We start from the raw sequence: 19,453 nt of genomic DNA on the forward strand, positions 1-19,453 counted from the left end.
TTTTTCCTCCTCTTGGAAAAAGCCACATGGTACAAGTTAGCTTGTACAGTAGTTTGAGAAGTACTACATTCCTCCCATCAGTGTGTCACTGCTTTTTGCTATGTTTCCTTGAAGGTTACATTCACTTAGGATGAGGATGCTGTAGGAAGTAGTTTGGGAAATGCTGCTTTAATAAAGCAATAAAAAAAAATCTAAATCACCAACTTTTAAGAACACCAAAGCCACCATTTCACTCTTTTCATCTTCATGCTTTTACTATACCCAAGGATTTCAGATGATACCCTGCTGAAATGTCAAACAGAATGAAGGAGATGAAACTGCTCAGGAATAACAGTGTACGAGTTAAACAAGAAGGAAAAAAAGTAAAGATAGCTTTCTACTAGATCTCTCTCTCAAATGAATGGGTGAATAACTGAAGTGGTTTCCACTCCCTCCAAAAGTCTAACCTTCTCTTTCTTTTTTTACTGTCCCCTGCAGAAGCTTTAACTGGAGGTTCTGTCACATTAACTACACATAAACATACTGCTCTGGGACTCAGCAGACTCTGAGACACTCTATGTACCAAGTAGGATTATACCAGTATGATATTCCTCTCTTTATGTTAGGCATACACTACAAGTATGAAAACCTATGAGTAACACTAGATGTGTCTTAAGCATGGTAAACAAGTAATTATCACTGATATTTTGCAGTATCCCATATTCTAACCACTTGAACCGGAGATTACATCTTCTATTTGTTTCCATCAGAGAAAAACTCACTACTGACACGCTTCAGTTTCAATGACAGGATTGCAGCAATTCCAGTTATGGGAACTAACGTGCTAACACTTCTACAGTCTCTTGCAATGTGTGCAATCAACTTAAAAAACCCCAACTAACCTCAAAATTAAGCAGACGGTGAAGAGCCGAGCTGCACTTCTTGTGTCAAGGTAATGCCAATGATCCACAGAGAAAATGAGAATTCTTCATGGGCTAGCATTAAACATGAAAGCTAACAGAATGGCTGTCATATTGCCAACTTCTGTAAGACTGATGAGTTTTAACTACTCACCAGCAATAAAATCAGTAAACTCCCTACTCAAAGCAGGGTTAGCTTCAAAGTTGTATCTGGTTCTTCAGGGTTACATTAAGGCTACATTTTAATTTCTCTAAGATGCAAATTTCACTGCCTCTCTGGACAATCTGTTCCAGTGCTCAAGTGTTCTTGTTCATCTGCTTGCTAATGATTTGGATCTGACTGTGATTTGGAAATGTCCCCAATAAAACACCACTGGTTTTTAGTGGCAGTCACTTTGGTAAAAGGGTAAGATTTTCCACTATGTCAAGATGTCTCTTCTTCAATCATCTTGCACAGATGATATATCAGCAGGCATTTTTTAAATGCTGCCTTCTGGATAATGTGTTGGAAGGCATTGATTAACTGCCCTCCTTGTCCTATCTGACTTTCCAGTACCAACTTGTGCATCTAGCATAATGAATATGCCTGTTAGAGAGGGCTTGGAAGTTATGTCACTTAGTATGAGTGGGTTGTTCTGCTCCTGTATTATTGCATGATTGTTCTTGAGTCAATTTGTTCCTGATTCATTGCCTTAAAGATCTTTAATATCTATGCATACATGGAATACCTTATCATTTTTCTTCTCCACTGCCATCATCAACTGTACCCTTTCCCATGGCTTCTGCACTTTTCTAATTAATGTTTTTATTGCCAAAGGGCTTAGAGCAGAAATAATAGTTATTACAGTGCAGTGGGCACTTCTGGTACTTTCTTATAGATAGATTTTGCAGCAAGCAGTTGATACGCTCTGTCTTCAAACACACATGGAAATTTACTATTACAGAGGCCTGCCAGGCTACATATTTTTCTAATTTTCACTGCTCTTAATGTTTTTATCAAATTTAATAAATAGCTAGAATTTACATCCGAAATTAATCTGGTGGGAGTGTCTGTTATAGATATCTGGATGCTTACTTGTATCCTTGGACTATTATCTACACAGAATAAATGTTCTCATATCCTACTAGCCTTGTTATGTTTTGTGCCACAAGTTCAGTTTTTCCTGCAGTCAGTCCTCAAAACTGCACCCCTGTATTGACGCACATTACTATGGTTATTTCTTCTAAATTTATTTTAAATGTTGCATGTCTTACCACTATAAATCTTTTTTTTCATCAGCAACATTGCTTCTGGCTACTTTCCTCAAAGACATTCTTGAGCTGCACACATTGATGGCTTTGATCTCATCAGCTTGCTTTGCAGTACTTTACATCTTCTCAAACACCTGGTTTTCATTTTTCATTATACGATACTTCCACACTCACTGGCAATTTGTTGAGTTTGTGCCTCTGCAGTATGCTCTTCTAATGTGTTCTCTAGTTGATGCTTCTCTCAGGGATTGTGCCTACAAGTAACTGCTGACCTCCCACATTTTATCATCTACACGTCATTGGAATTACTGAGGTGTCCTCTCATCTGCTCCGCATCTCTTACACTCTAGCCATTCCACTGGTATTTTAGGATGTTCAAACGTCCTCCACTAAGATACATACCTTTATTTTTTTTTATACCATCCTATTAGAAGCTTCCAGCACCCCATGCTCCTCTACAGTAACACTCTTTATCATCAGTTACAGCTGACTGCGTCACTAACACCAAAGGACTTAGTAGATCCTCAACTTTCTGAAGATTTCTTCCTTGAACAGAGAATTCCTCTGTCTGAAACCATGTACTTCAAGTCACTCCAACAGCCCATCCACATTTCTTCTGTTAGCTTCATAAGTTTTCCCTTACAGACATCTACATACGTTCTCATCTGTCTGTACAAAAGAATACGAAAGAATCGGAGAATCCTTCTCCTTCTGTCCCTGCAGTCCAGAAAATTCGACTCCACCAACTAAAACTGTGAGTTAAAGTTAGCCTCCTGGAAGTTCAGGAGGTGTATGCTTCTTGCCTTTCTCTGTATGAGAACATAAAATTTTCTCAGATGCTCTCTATGTCTACCCAATAACCTTGGAAGCTTGGCATAATAAACCCATGAAGACCTTAAAGATCATCTAATTTCCTGCCCCTCCCCACCACAGACAGAGACACCTCCCACTAGATCAGGCTGCTCAAGGCCCATCCAACCTGGCCTTGAACACATCCAGTGATGGAGCATCCACAACTTCCTTGGGCAACCTGTGCCAGTGCCTCACCACTCTCATTGTGAAGAATTTCCTCCTAATGGCTAGTCTAAATCTTCCCCTCTCCAATTTATAGCCATTACCCCTAGTCCTATCACTACATGCCCTCCCCAGCTTTCTTGTACGCCCCCCTTAGGTAATGGAAGGTCACTATGAGGTCTCTTCCCCAGGATGAACAACCCCAACTCTCTCAGCCTGTCCTCACAGCAGAGGTGCTCCAGCTCTCTTATCATCTTTATAGCCATCCTCTGGACTTGTTGCAACAGTTCCATATCCTTCTTATGTTGAGGATCCTAAAACTGGACACAATACTACAGCTGAGATCTCACAAGAGTGGGGTAGATGGACAGAATCACCTCCCTCGCCCTGCTGGCAATGCTTCTTTTGAACTGGCCCAGGACACAGTTGGCCTTCTGTGCTGTGAGCACACATTGCCAGCTCATGTCAAGCTTCTCATCAACCAGCACCCCCAAGTCCTTCTCCACAGAGCTACTCTCAATCACATCATCCCTCATCCTGTACTTAAATCCTAGATTGTCCCAGCCCAGGTGTAGGACATTGCACTTAGCCTTGTTGAACCTCATGAGGTTCACATAGGCCCACTTCTCCAGCTTGTCTCGGTCCCTCTGGAAGATATCCCATCCTTCTAGTGTGACAACTGCACTGCTCAGCTTGGTGTCATCTGCAAACTTGCTGAGGGTCTACTCAATGTCACCATTTCTATCATCAGTGAAGATATTAGACAGCACTGATGCCAAAATAGACCCCTGAGGGACACAACTTGTTATTTCTATCACTGCAGAGGTAACTCAAACAGCAACAGCTAAGCCAAAATGTTGGAGTGGGTTTGGATTTTCACTTTGCATGTAAATCTCAGATATGAATTATTTGGGATGGTAGGTAAAAGAAGAAGCGATACAGTTATATGGAGACTATCCACAGGTTTTTCCAGTTATGAGCTCTGATTACATTAAACAATTCATGGGGTCAATACATTTCCTACAGAACACTGCAGGTCTGATTGCAAATAGTCAGCTGGCATTTAAACATCTATAAATCCAAATACGTACGTTTGCTTTTCAGTGATGAAATTACTCCCTTCTTTAGAAAGCATATATTATCAAATACCATGAGACAATAAAGCCAAAAGATATGGTAAAACCCAGCACAGCAGAAAATACTGGGTCTGCTTTATTTGTGAGAACATATGGTAACAATGACTATTATTTATTACTTGATCCTACTTCAACCCAAAATGTACTTGGCAACATTTGAGCACACAGGAAAATATTGTAATGTAACACACACACAGCTTGACTTAAATGAGTCAAGCCCTCGAGAAGTCTGTAGTAGTGGAAGCAGCCCTCAGAAAATTAAAGGAAATGTTGTCACACCAAATTTGTTCCCCATCACTGTGTCTTTCTCAAGACCAAGGCTTGAAGGATTTGCTAAACTCCAAGCACTACAACTCTGCAGGGTCAGGAGCATATGATCAGCTGTTATGGGTTACTCTTTCAGTTCCTGTACAAGTTTTCTTAAACAGCCTCAAGCAAAGCCAAAGACTTACCAGAGATGCTCCAAGTTGGTTAGACTAAACTACCCTTTGAATCAGCCTTACACTAAAGCCTTTCCTTTGTTAGAAATAGTGTTGCTAGAAGAGTTGCAATATAAAGCACCAAGGTTCAATAATCCACTCAAACGCCTGTATAATCAACTACACCAGTATCAGTGGTCTATCTTCTCAACACGCTGTATATACAAAAGTAAATACTGGAATATAAATTAAATTTCCCCAATACAACAAAGGTAAATGGATGACACTGCTGTCTATTAGTTAATCAGGCATTTCGCAACATAACTTTTCAGAAGGTTATCCCTACCACTAAATGCCCAGGTATGTATACCATCCAAAGCATCTCTTTCTTTTAAGTTGTCCTTTTTCTGCAAAACATTTCCTTCTCTAATTTTTTTTTTTTGTTATTTGATGTAATTTCTGCATCCCATACCTTTCAGTCTCCATAGTGTTTCCATCCTAGCAGCAACAGCATAGCTGATGATAATAGCACCAAACCTACCATTCCCCTTCAGTATTGTTTGGAGAGTACAGATTTGGAGATGAAAGAAAATGAGGAACCCATTAGGAGCTGGACTGACTGGTGAAAACAGAAAGAGTTCTTATTAGGAAAGCTACAACTTTAGTCACGTGAGGAAACTCAGCAATCTTAGATACCTTTCTCTAACAAAGTCAAGAAAAAAATAAGCTTCTCTAAGCAATCAAAGTAGTGACAGTGTAAGCACCCTCCCTCTCCTGTCCTTCAATATTTAAGGCTGGAAGAGGTAGCACAAAGCATGTTTAAGAGTATGAAATGCTTGTACCCACAAGGTGTTTCAGGCTGCTAGGATAGTTTGGAGAGGGACTATCATAAAAATCTAAAGATTATCAAATATCTTTTGTTGTTCATTGTACTCCAACAAATGACAGAAGACTGCTCCTAACATATAAAGGGCTATAACTCAATGGAACAATATTCGTTCCTTTTTGGTGAGGAATTATACTTGTCCATGCAAAGATGCTTACCATCTGCTTGTTAGCTGACATACAGCAAATTACACTATCATATTTCAACAACGAAAACAGTGTGCAGTGTATGAGAAGGGCCTAGTTATGGAGCAGCTGCACAGCTACAGGTAACTAAGACTATATGAATGGAGGCAAACATCAAGAAAGTCAGTTGGAGCAAATCACATGGTGATAGCTTTGCACAAAAGAATGTAGCTTGTGTAACAGAAGTGAGACACAAACAGATTCTATACTGAAGGCAGTGAAGAGCATCACCAGTTTGATACTGCATTGCAACAGGGGTAAATTTAAAAGGAAAAAAAATCACTTGTGGCATTCACGTTACTTCTTCACAGATCACTTAAATCAAGGCAACTTGATTTGCTACAGAAAACTCCTCTGGCACACACAATCTGCAGGGAAGATCCAGATACAAACAATATCAATGACATATAACTGGAGAGTTACCTGTGATTTTTCTGAGCAGCTAACACTCATTACTGATATCAGTTGGAGGGAAATCAAAACTGACAGGAATGGAGTCATCCATCTGCATACATCACAGCTGTAACACTACAGCCACGTGAGCTTTCTTGCATTAGAGCATGCCTCAGTGCTGCCTGAGAGCAGAAGTGGATAATTCACTTTGTGAATTTAATCGGTCTTTGATTACCTTTTTCACTTTTGCATCAGGCTTTAAACAGTGCTGCAATTTTGTCATGCGAGCACTGAAAACTAAGTAAATATTTCACCATATAAAACCACACTCAGAAAATTCAGTTGACCTTTGAAGGGACACTGTGCCAAATGTAGAATCTCATTCCATTCACCAATAAAAAAGTAAAATAGAAGTTCAGTTTCTTTTTCTTTTAAAAGTATACTCAGCACAATATTAACCATTGACCCTCAACATCTTTTCACTAGCAACGCTGTTTTCTGTAGCATTTCACGTATTTAAAAGAGATATTTTTAACTGTCAGCTCAGTTCTGAGAAGATAATTTTGAAGACAAGACACAATTCATCTGGACTCAAGCAATCTCCAAATATGCCTGTGAACTCACTTGGCATTGCCTGCAGAAGCATCCAGTTTCTAGGACAAAACAACAGAATAAAAATCTGCTTTTCTAATCATGGAGGGGTAGTTCAGCACTTTGTAGCACATCCAGGAAGAGAAATGCATTTCAAACACCTGCTTTTGTGTAACAGCAATTTTCTAACCTGTGCTTCACCCCAAGCTAATGAACACATCACAAAATATGTCAAAGCCACCAACAAGCTTACATCATACCTTTCTACTCCTTTAACGTACATACTGCTAGAGCTACTATGAATAAAATATAATGAAACCATATATTCAAAAATACTGCAAAACTTACCAAATGTATTATTCATCTAATTCTTGGTAATAGCTAATAATATTCATCAAAAGCCACAGACAAACATATATGGTTCTTATACGCACTGCTGGATATGACTGACTACTTGCTAAACAGTGTCACGGGAAACTGTGACACTGAAATGTGATGTGTGAAACTGTATGCTTATTTCCAAAAACATTACTTAAAGTGTAGTGTGAACAGCCAATTCTGCCAAATCTGTGCCAGGTCTTTTATTAAATATAACTGGAGTAATTGATAAAAAACCACAAGGTCTGGAAGCTTATTTTAAAAGATATGCCATTCCATGTCACCTTTAGTGAAGCACACGGGATTACTGTGAAAAAATAAAACCAGAAGTATTGTAATCATGTCAAGGTGCAGTAGATGCATTTACATGAACTGCATTTTTCAGTTTGTTTTGTGTACGGTATGTAATGGCAAGAACTCCAGTAATGCACCATCAGTCCAGCTCCTCCTGGAACCAGGAAAGCTCCCTGAAGGTTCCCTGGGTCTCTGGCACGCAAGTTGAGCTGATCCTTGCTGTAACCTGCCTTTCAGGACTAAAGCACTTCAGTATGCAACTTACTGAAGGTAGTACTAGTGCGCCTGTCTACCACATGAGCCTAATCCAGAAGTCATTTTGGCAACCATGGAAAACCACACACTGACATATCTCTGATGCGCTTCATATTTACTCTCATTCCCAGTGCTATTATCTATCAACTGTGGTCAATGATTCTGCTTTCTCCTTATGAGTGAATACTAAAATTTCTTGTTCTTCCTTGGTTTAATGGTAAGTCTATGCAGACATCCATACAAAGCAGCACAGCAGCCAAATGGAGCTCACTACCAGAGCGTTACTACCACCTCCAGGTCTTCCCCACTCTAGGGATCCTTAACCAAAAAGCATGGAGCCAACAGAACAGTCCACAGGTTCACCGGATCATGTCCTTGGTTTGTTGAGCAGATCACCTGAAATAAGACTCCTATAACATGTGTGGATACCACCTTGATTAAAAAGGTCTCCAGCTGAAACATTCCAAAGTAGGGAAGTGACTAAAAACAATGTCAAATGGAAAGTAGGTGTAAGACTAAAAAATAACATGGAACAAAGAACATGTAATTATGTGCTTTCTTTGGCATGCTAGTAAACATTAAGATTAAATAAACAAGGTCAGAGGGAAATAACAACCAACCTTAAGGTACTGGTCATTCATTTCTGGGCACCTGTATTAAAGAATCAATTAACATTCAATCCTGTTAAAAGGTGCTCAGTGTACTCTTGTTAAGTATGAAGTATTGATGTTTCACACCTTGATCATCTGTTGGTCTACTATATGGCCTTCAGCAAGATGTCTCCGTCTCTTGAGTATTTACATTGCAAATTCTTCAAGACAGTGAATTTACTCTGTGCTTGCAGTTCTAGGCCAAGACCTGACTGGATGCCACTCTAAGACAAACAGTGGTTGAAAGTGCTCAGCACATAACAGAATTGCCCATGAAAGGTACAGGTATCATCTGTATTAGCATTAATTTGAGTTTCTATATTGATTTCAATGGCAACAGTTACAATCTGAACATCAATTATCAGAAATAAAACTGAGCTTACCAGCTCCTAGAACCAATGGGCATGTTCAGAACTTAATTTCATGGCACATGCTAGCATAACTTTCAGTTAAGAGTAGCTCAAGTTAAGTTGCTCAGTTTCCCCCAAACTGTATCTGCATGCATAATTTTTAAAGTAAGTATAGAAGAGTCTTTTTTCTATAAAATGATTATCAGGAACTCTGCGTCATGATATGCTCTTTCTTCTTGCATTTTCACTTACACAAAATTTGTGGAAATTATTGGCAGTTATATTGTTCTTGTCAATATTACAATATATAGCAGTACTTGAAAGTGCCCATTCAGCTTCTTAAAAGTCCATAGGTATAGATTTAAGATTAACATAGAATGCTAAGTGGCTAGCTTTTAAGCATTGTTCCATTCTACTTTGATCTGGAAGAGAGTCAGAAAAAAAAATAATCAGCAAACACTCTGCAGAACATTGGTTTCATCTTTCACAACAATTTTAACAAAAAAATTCAACTTTTTTCAGATGCTTTTCAGAACTATTCTGCTTGTAGACATGAAGAAACAGAAGTTAGCTAAACTGGATTCAGTCAGTTTATTAAGCTAATCCTTGTGAATATACTATTCAGTAATATTTCAATGAGGTTTTTAGAAAAGATGCTTCTGTTGCTTCATTTCCTTTTAAAGCTTATTAAATGCAGAGAACTGAACTGGAACGTAGCTCAATTGTTTGCTGACATTTTTATAGGAAATCAAATCTTTAGCAGTTTATTTGTGAAACTGTCTGCCATAAGCAACATGATCTGATAACATGCTCCCCCCATACTGTCTAAACATCTTTGCTAAAATATAGTATATATGCAAACTGCCATCTAACTTGTTTATGATCCATTGTGATGAAATTGCCCATTTTTAGAGTTATCAGAGTACAAGAACTGCCTGCTTTTCTTCAAAGCACAAATCAGTTCATTACATAGAGAAGTTCTTTTAAGTATTAAGACCTGTCTGGCTTTTACCCATGATTCCAAAGCAGTGCTATGGTGAATTGTTGGAAGTACCATCGCTAGCCCAATGTAAACATTGTCATTTGCATTTCTAACCTAAGTTGGCTGGCATTTACTATAAATGATAATTAAGACCTACAGCTGAGCCTACTCTTTAGAGGGGTTAATTGGGATTTTGCCATCAATGTTAACAGGGCCAGCATTTACAAAGTTTGCATGCTTTACTACATGCTGCTAGGTACTGAAACGCAGTGGTTTAGTTAATTCAGAATAATTTCATGTCAGTCAACCTACGACAGCTACAGTAAGCATTAGAGAGGTAACTCAGCAAAGGTTACCTACTGGTGAAAAAATTAAAAGGAAGTATTTGCTCTACTGTATTTAATTTTACCTACTTGACAATTATGCTTAGGATTCTGAGTGGTGAATTAAATTCCCTCTTCAGCTAGACACCACCTGCAGTTTGAGCTGTTAGCAGCAGAGAAATGTTATCCTGGTCAGCCCTGATACATTCAGCTCTAGAGCAGCATAGGGGCCCTTCCACCGATGAAATACAAGGGCTCTCCACGTGAACACCACCTTATCAACACTTGAAGGGGAAAGAAGAAGAAGCAAGAGCTTTATTTCATTCAGTGCCGCAAAGGCATTTTAATGTGATAGCTTGATTAACTCATTCTAAACTCCCATTAGCCAGAATACCGAACTCTTTTGTAACTGGGGAAGTGCACAGACGTGGGAAGAACATTGCAAACTGCATTGTCCTTAGGAAGTTCAGGTAGCCAGCGCACCTAAAAGCATGGCAGGGAGGCATCTGTTAGCTATTCGCAATACTGACTTCAAGAGGTCTTGGGATAGACATATTTCTATTTTTCTCTTTTTATGAATGATATTTTCATTCATCATTTCGATTACAATTGACATTCTGGAACTAAAATAAAGCAGAAGTTTTTCTCTTTTCTTTACAAATTCTCAACTGCGTTAACCTCATCAAAAAGCCTGCAAGAATGAAATCAATGCAGCAATTTAAAGACGAAATTGGCAGGCGTTTATATTGTACTTGGACACAACCAGTAAACAGCCTCATACATCAACCTCCCGTCACCAGTGACAATATTCTGAAAGCCACTAATGTTGTTTTTACATTTGCGGTGTCAGATGACAAAGGAAGTACCGATATCGGCGCACCAGACGAAAAATAACATGGAAATAACACCTGACAGGAACGAGGGGCGCGGACCAGCGACTCGGGCGTTATTTAAACGCCCTGCGCTCGCAGGCTGGAGAAGGGCAACTCCTCACAGCGCCCACCGCTCCCCGCGGAGCCGCGACCCCCTGCCACCCTCCGCGCTGCCACCAGCTCCCGCACCTCCCTCCTCCTCCCCACCCCTCTCCCCGCTATTTTTGGCTGCAGTGCCGGCCGGGCTCTGCCTCCCGGGCCGGGTGGCGACCGGCGGGCACTGAAGTTGCCGGGACTTACGGCGGCGGCGCTCCCGTCCTCCCGTCGCTCCGGGCCGCCCCGCGCCGGGCTCCGAGCCGCCCGCTTCCCGTCCCCCGCCCGGAGGGAACGCGAGTCTTGGAGGGAGCAGGCGAGCCGAGCGCTTCGCCGGCGCTCGGGGAAGCACCGCGGAGCGCCGAGCCCCTTCGGCGGGGCCGCGGCTCGGCCGGCATCGCCCCCCCCGGCCCCGCCGCCCGCCCTTCCCCCCCGGGGCTCCGCGCTGCGGGGCGGACGGCGAGCGCCCGGCGGCGCCTCCCCGCGGCTCCCGGCGGCGGGGACCCCGCGGCACCCCCCGCTCCCCGATCCGCCCGCAGCCGGGAGACCCTTTTCCCGGCCGACCCTCACCGTGCGCCCCCGAACCGCCGCGGGGATGCGGCGCCTCGAGGTCCTCGCGCGGAACCCCCGCCGCCCTCTTCCTCCTCCTCCTCTCGGAGAAGTTGCTCTGCCCCGAGCCGGCGTTTCGGACCCGCTTCGGGTGGCGTTCGGGAGGGAGCGGAGGGCGAGGTGCCCGGGAGCGGCGCTGCCCCCGCCCGCAGGCGCGTCCCCCGGCCCCGCAGCCACTCGGTTACCTGCCGCCCGCCGAGCCGGGCAGCACCGGCCGACCGGGGATCGTCCGCAGCGCTCGCCGGACGGCAAAAGCATCTAAATTCCCGTTTCTGCTCCAGAAGTTATGTAAGCGTTTCAAACAAAAGGAGGAGCCAAGAAAGAACCTGTTGGGAGCGCCTCTGGTCTTCTCAGAAGAGCAGCCCCTTGCCCAAAGGCGACCGAGCCGGCGCTCCCCACGTCGCAGGAGAGCGCGGAGATTCTGCCTGAAGTACCGCAGGGGAAAGACTTTCGTGCTGTGACAGCTCCAAGCCGCCCGATATTTAAATCTCTCGAAAGCCACAGCACGGCTGGGAGAGGGAGTGAAGGCGCGGTGCCTCCGCGCCCCTGGCAGCAGGTAGGAAGGTGTCTTCCCAGCAGATGGAGTCAGGGGGCAAACCAACTTGCTAAAAATGTACCGCCACCCGGCTAAGTATAGCTCGCTGCTTTCGTCTGTCTGCGCAAGGGACGTTTCTGCCGTCAAAGAAAAAGCACTTTGATACCGGGTTTTAAGTCGCCTGGGTTTCTTCTGAATGGAAAGTTAGCGCCCGTTGAAGTGGTTCCCAAGAGATTTTTCTTCCACCTACCGCTTTCTCTTGCACACTAGAGTCCAATTTTACAGCTTGCCCTTCTCTTAGAAACCTGTATGCGAGCCCAGTCGACTGCCTTTCTGCCTGCTTCCATGTAGCTCGGGACATGCTGAAGAGGGAGGGATAGGAACAAGGGAGCTTAGCACTGAGAAGTGGGCACTGGGCCGGCATGCACTGATTTCCAAGGCACACAGCAGTTTCCAAGGAAAGAAACCTTTAGCCTGGAGAAGAAGAGGCTGAGGGGAGACCTCATTGCTCTCTATAACTACCTGAAAGGAGGTTGTGGAGAGGAGGGAGCTAGCCTCTTCTCCCAAGTGACAGGACAAGAGGAAATGGCTTCAAGCTCCACCAGGGGAGGTTTAGGCTGAACATTAGGAAAAAAAAATTCACAGAAAGGGTCATTGGGCACTGGAACAGGCTACCCAGGGGGATGGTTGAGTCACCTTCCCTGGAGGTGTTTAAGGCACGAGTGGACGAGGAGCTGAGGCATGGTTTGGTGTTTGATAGGAATGGTTGGACTCAATGATCCGGTGGTCTCTTCTAACCTGGTGATTCTATGATTCTATGATTCTCAAGAAGGTGTTAAAAAGGGTGCCTCCAGATGGTACCATCAAAGAAATTTGTCCTTCCTAGGATGTATTGGGGTGGAGGGGCAGTGGGCAGGGGGAAACTTACAATAAAGGATGAAGCACTCAAGGAATAGTGATGTAAATAATCATCCTTTTCAGACTTAAATTTTGACTGTAGATTTCAGCGTTTACTCTTGTGGAGATAGAAAGGAGAATCATGTTTGTGAAAGAACTGCTGAAAAGCAAAGCCCTAAGCTGAAGCCTTGGGAGAGTAGGAGAATCCCCCATCCCATCATTGCAGCAATAAATTCAATGAGGAAAAATAGAAAGCTTTTCTCATATCTGATAGCCTGGAATATTTTCTTTTCTAGAGGTTTTAGAGAGGGGATGAGTGGGTGGGTCAACAAATAAATACAGGTTGCTCTAAAACATACAGAAAACAGCTGAACTCCATGCAGGCAGGTGATAGTCTGTTTACTAGTGGTTTCTTCCACAGTCCACCCATTTAGGGGTTTTGTGTGTTGCCTGGCTTATGCTATTCATTATATGATTGGAAAGAATCACAATCTCAGTGGCTGTTTTTATACTTATTTCAAAACAGATTTTATGTTGCTCTGTTTTCTTACTGAGAAGTGTTCATCTGCTGAAGTATGAATCTGTCATACCATAATCTGGAAGTAGCTTTTCTAAGGTTTGGGTTTGTTTTTTTTTTTAATAAACTCCCATTTTATTAACCATTACCTTGTGCACAGAACCAACACTTTCTGAATTGTTTGACTATAACCAATTTCATTGTGCCCGTGGGACTGCATGCATGAGTAGTTCCTCTTTGGCCTGTCTGTGAAATGCTGATCAGGCCCATAATAACCACTGAAAAATTATTATTAACTGTACCTTGGTGGGTTTATTTCTGTTTGTGCTCAGGAGTTATTACAACACTGACTTCTGCACAAAAGATGTGGCTGAGCTACTGTTTTGTGTAGTGAGATTATAGTGTTACTTCATGTGTGAAAAGTTAAAGTCAAAACCTAGCTCCAAGATTTCAGTGATTTCATTCTGTTATGAAGCAAAACATTTTTTCCATATGGTATGGAATGTTGTGCGTTTCTGTAGTTTGTCTCGTTTACATGATCTGTATGTTCCTAAGTATGTTTTGTCTACCTTTACAGGTACTATGAATAAGGATGCTACTTGTGAAACAAGCACTGTCCTAATTTTGTTTCTCAGCTGCAGAATTTAAAATAAAAACCCAGGTTCCCGGCTGGATCTATAAACGTTCCATGAACTGGGCAGCAATATTTCCATAATCTTTTGCAGATGCCTGCATTGTGAGCTGTTTGAAGGTGAAATATTTCCTGTCATAGTTTGTGCATCTTTCCTATGTGTCCTATGTGGCATGGTGTATCCCATGGGGACTAACTGGAGCACAGTATCTTCAGATAAGGATTTATTCACATTTAGTTTGTTTGAAGCAGTCACCAGAAGATTATGTAGGCATGCAGTACCCTTTGAAAAACACATTATAAATAATGCATTTGAGTAAGGGCTACATTCTTAACTTGGACCACAAAATGGAAGTAGTGAAAGGTAACATATTTTAAAAATGGTAATAAATTCAACCTAATCCAGTTCAGGGTGAAAAGGATGGGAATTTGCCATTGGTTAGATCAGCCCTACTAAGATTTCCATGGGAATGTTTAATCCTTTTGCACACAACTTTTTAATCATGACTTTTCCCTCCTAGAAGTGACTTTATTGAAAATTCTGAGAGTAGTTACAGCACATTGAGCAATGATGTAGGCTTCCTAACCCTGCGGACCTGTAAACATGGTAGTTCTGTGAGAAGAAAACTCACGGAGTGGGTATAGCTACTGTTGAGGCCGTGCATCCCTAACTGGATGATGTCTTCTAATTTTCAGAAAAAGAGGTCATTCTGGAATTAGAGATTTGAAGAATGGTGAGTGACCATCTTTATGAATCTGCTTCCAGTTGGTGAAGTCAATTCCAAACATGAAAGGCAATATCAGAGGTATAGAAATGCTCAAGTAGCTGGAAGGCATATGAACAACTTAGACTAAGATTGTTGGAGAACAGAACAATGCTGTGCCATAAGAGACAAATGTAAATTAGGAAAGTTGTTACAGGAAGGTGTGTGAGTACATTTGATCAATGCAGAGACATAAAACCAGGAAAGCAGAACAGAGATATTCAAAATGAGGCACAACGTGTGAGTTATTCAGGAATCTCGGGCTCTGATATACTGCACCACTTACATCTTTAGTTCTAATGGGTTAGCGTGGCATAAAAAAAGCTACTGCAAAGCACAGTAAAAGACATCTTTGAAGATATATTTCCTCATTTTTTTACTTGTCTTGCTCAATACAGACAATAACAATCATTGGTCTTACCTGTATTTGAAACTCTATAAAAGGTGAAGAAACTTCCCACAGGGCAAAATACTGCAAAATTCTCATATGCCCTACAGTTTGGTGTTGACTCAAGTGTCCTCTTTTGAAGTATGAGAACTTCTGTGCTTGAGTAAGGCCACTGTGCTGGAGTAAGGATGAATTCTGAGCAAGCTACAATGTAAACGTTATTTCAGCTGCCATTGTAGCCTCTGTGGAACCGCATCCAACTTGAAGCTCTTATTCTTCCAAGTAAGTTAAGAAGGATGGTGAAAGAAGGCTTCAGGAACAGCCATTCTGGAGATGTGATAGAATTAATATATGTTAGAGACACCCAAAACCAAAGTTTAAATAAAGGATGAGAGAGGAGTGGAAAAGAATGCATGAATGGACAATTCTTCTAATGATCTGCATATATAAGGGTGGTTTTTTTAGAAATATTCTGAGAGAAGAAATAGCTTGATTGGGAAGCAACCTGGTGGAAGTGTCAGGAGGACACCCTATCTGGGTCACAAACAACTCAGTGATGGTAATTTCATGTGTGTTTTATTTCTAATCCCAGAAGCTATCAAGTCATCCAAGAAGTAACTGGTTTTTTTAAGACAGCTCTTTTCAAAATTAATGGATTATGTTTAATTTTATGTTAGCTTTGTTTTTAGGAACCTGAGAATCAAGACTTATGGTTTTCTCCAACATCAAAAATCTCATTAGAATGTTGTCTTAATGTCACAATATATTTATTTCGATCATTGCTTTATGCACAATAATTTCAATCAGTTTCTTAATGTACAATAAAACATTAATTACACTACATCTGGCTTCTTGCTTAAATTTCTAGTTTTCATTTACCCAGCTATTGATACATCAATTTCCATCTCAGGACATTATTATAGGATTCCAAAACATTTTGGAATGAGAGAAAAAAAGAGACATAAGCCTCTGAAAGGGAAAGAGTTTTTCTTTTAAAAAAACTTTGATCATTAATTAGGAAACACAAAAGCAAAACCTGGGAAATTAAAAATACAGGATCATTAGTTGTATTCATGTTTTCAGAGAACAAGGAAAAATTAATAGAGTATAACATAGGCATTTCATTTATTAGTATTTATACTGCATTCAGCTTTCTATATAGAAGGGGCTATTTTAATTTAGAGGTTAGCAATATGTGCTTTTACTAGAAGAGCACTAAGTAATTATACATATTGGATGCAGAAACACAGTGGGTTTTGCTTGCTCTACACAGAGGAAGGAAAAGGAAGGCAAACAGGGTGAGGAAAATCTAGGAAATGGGAATGTTTCCAAAGACAGGACACCTGATTCCATCAAAATCAGCAGACGTTTTCCAGCTTCACTCAGAAGCTGGTACCCTGGGCTTCTCTAAGCCAGTGTGTAGCTCTAGGTGATTCTACAGGTTAAAAAAGAAGAGCTTTTCAGGAAAATTAAATGCACTGACAGATGCTGGAAACATCTTCTTTGGTGTATGTACAGTATATAAATCATAAAATATTTTAGATTATGCAAATCATGTCTGGAAACTCTTCCAAAAGCCCTGTGAAATTTCTACAGATCACCAGCAGGCATATTTAATAAATCAAACATACTTGTAAGGTCCCATCAGCATAACCTTTACCTTAATTGTTTCAATAATTTATTTATTTTTAATATGAGAAATTTCACATTATTTTGCATTACAGGTAATGCAAGAATGTCTGTATTAAGGCTCACTATGTGCTTTTACACAGATAAAATTTCATAGCTTTGTGGGAATGGCCCAGGGTCTGTATGTCATTTAGGCTTTACTTATCTCTTCAAAATATGTTTTAAGTAAAACTATGTGCTCATATTTGTTCTGTGAACAAAGGTGAATTTTCCCTCAAATCTTTATTCTGCTAGACAGAAATTTTTATTATGTCTGTAGGTCTGACTACCAGGTTGTTTTAAAAAGTCACGTCACTTAGAAAATGTAACTGTAATGGACACATAACTGACTAAATGTCAGCTCTTGACAGTAAGTGTATTCTTAATAATTTCATTATCATCATTTGTTTGTCACTCAGTTTGGCGTGTCTAAAATGAAGTCCTGCCCCTACAAACAAGTGGTGTATAGGAATCTTCTTATATTGGGTGTGAAAATTCTTCCACAGCAACAGAAGAAATGACTGACGTAAAATTACTCAGCTACAAATGTGTTTGCAGGATGGAGATTTTAATTGTAATCTTTAGGGAGCAACACTGCTGTCTCTGATCAATAAATGCCTACTGGAGTCTTAGGACTATATATGTATGCATGTACTTGAGCAATGTGAAGGAAGATGCCTTGTACATAGTTTGCCATAATGTGGTATAGTATAGAAAAGCTGGGAAATATTTCAGCTGCCTTTATGGCTGATTATCAATATCATAAAGACACAATAGAGAAGAAATCTAATGGATTTTTTTTTTCTTAGTTCTTTAGGTAAAGATGAAATTGGCAGAATTAATTTCAAATTGGTAACCACCATTATTCAATATTGAGAGACATTGCAGCTCGAGTTGAAGACTGAAGAGACATGAAGGTGCAAGCAACTCAGGGCAACTACAAGGATGTTGTGAAGTTATTCAGGGAGAAAATTAGAAGGGCCAAAGCCCAACTAGAACATAATCTGTCTACTGCTATGAAAGACAGTAAAAAATGTTTCTATAAAGAAGGAAGGCTAAAGAGAATGTCCATCCTTTAGTGGATGCAGGGGGAAAACAGTGACAAAGGATAAGGAAAAGGCAGAGGTCTTCTTTGTCTCAGTCTTCAACAGTAAGATCAGTTCTTCTTTGGCTACCCAGCCCCCTGAGCTAGAAGACAGGGATGAGGAGCAAAATGAAGCCCCCATAGTACCAAGGGAAGTACAAACCTCAGACATACACAAGTCTACGGGGCTGGGTATAATCTACCCAAGGATACTGAAGGAGCTGGCAGAAGTCCTGACTAGCCTCTTTTCATAATTTATCAGAAGTTCTGGTTAACCTGGGAGGTCTCAGTTGACTAGATGTTAGCTAATGTGATACCCATCACATTAGAAGGGGCAGAAGGAGGACCTGGGGAGCTACAGGCCTGTTAGTAGGTGCTGGGGAAGCTAGGTGCTGGGGTGCTTGGTGCTGGGAAAGGTTATGGAGCAGGTCATCTTGAGTGCCATCATGCAGCACATACAGGACCATGGAAATCAGGCCCAGTCAGCATGGGTTTAGGAAAGGCAGGTCTTGCTTGACTAAGTTGACAAGGTTACCTGCTTAGTGCATTTAGAAGAGGTGTAGATGTGCTGCTGTGGGACATAGTTTAGTGGCAGACTTGGCAGTGCTAGGTTAATGATTGGACTTGATGATCTTAAAGGTCTTTTCTGACCTGAATGATTGTATGATTCTAAGAGGCAAAAGTTCAGGTGCTTTTGAGCAGATGCATCTGTATTCCCTTGTAGTCTTTGCTTCTTGACTCTGCAGTCTGCAAGGAACCTGTAGAATAGGGACTAATTTTCAGCATTTCATCTGGCATTGTAATTATAACCCATGTTAGTCTAAAGAGTTTGATTAGCATGAGAAGTTCAGCTACTACTTTTATAGCTTAGCTTTCCATAAGGAATATGGAGCATAATTATAAGAAGGTCTGTAAATATACAGCACATATTAAAGACAGTAGGATGAGAGTGTTTGCATCTCAAAGCACTTAAATTTAGGTTCCGATGACAGAACAAGTAGGAAATTGCATGCACTGTGAACAAATGCTGGCCTGGAAAAGGGAAAGTACTACTGATATAAAATGTATGCTTAAAATGTTGATTCATGTCACAAATTGTCGCCTTCTTACTACCAGTGTTATTCTCCTTTCATTTCTCTTCACATATACACACAAGTGCAAGTACAGATTTTTTCCTGTAACAGCTGCAGATTTAAATCTCACCAGGCAAACTTTTAACAGAAACTAAATGTAGTCTATGAGTGTCAGATGCTCAGAAAGAGCTGCGAACGACAGAACACAAGTCTGAAGGAAAGTGTCTGAGCGTGAAGGTCTTGCCCACCTTCATCTGAACCTAATGATTCCCTTGGTATAACAGTCCTACCTGTGCCTCTGAGTTCACCTTGATTG

The sequence above is a fragment of the Phaenicophaeus curvirostris genome, chromosome 6, assembly GCF_032191515.1.
Source record: "Phaenicophaeus curvirostris isolate KB17595 chromosome 6, BPBGC_Pcur_1.0, whole genome shotgun sequence".
NCBI classification, from domain to species: Eukaryota; Metazoa; Chordata; class Aves; order Cuculiformes; family Cuculidae; genus Phaenicophaeus; species Phaenicophaeus curvirostris.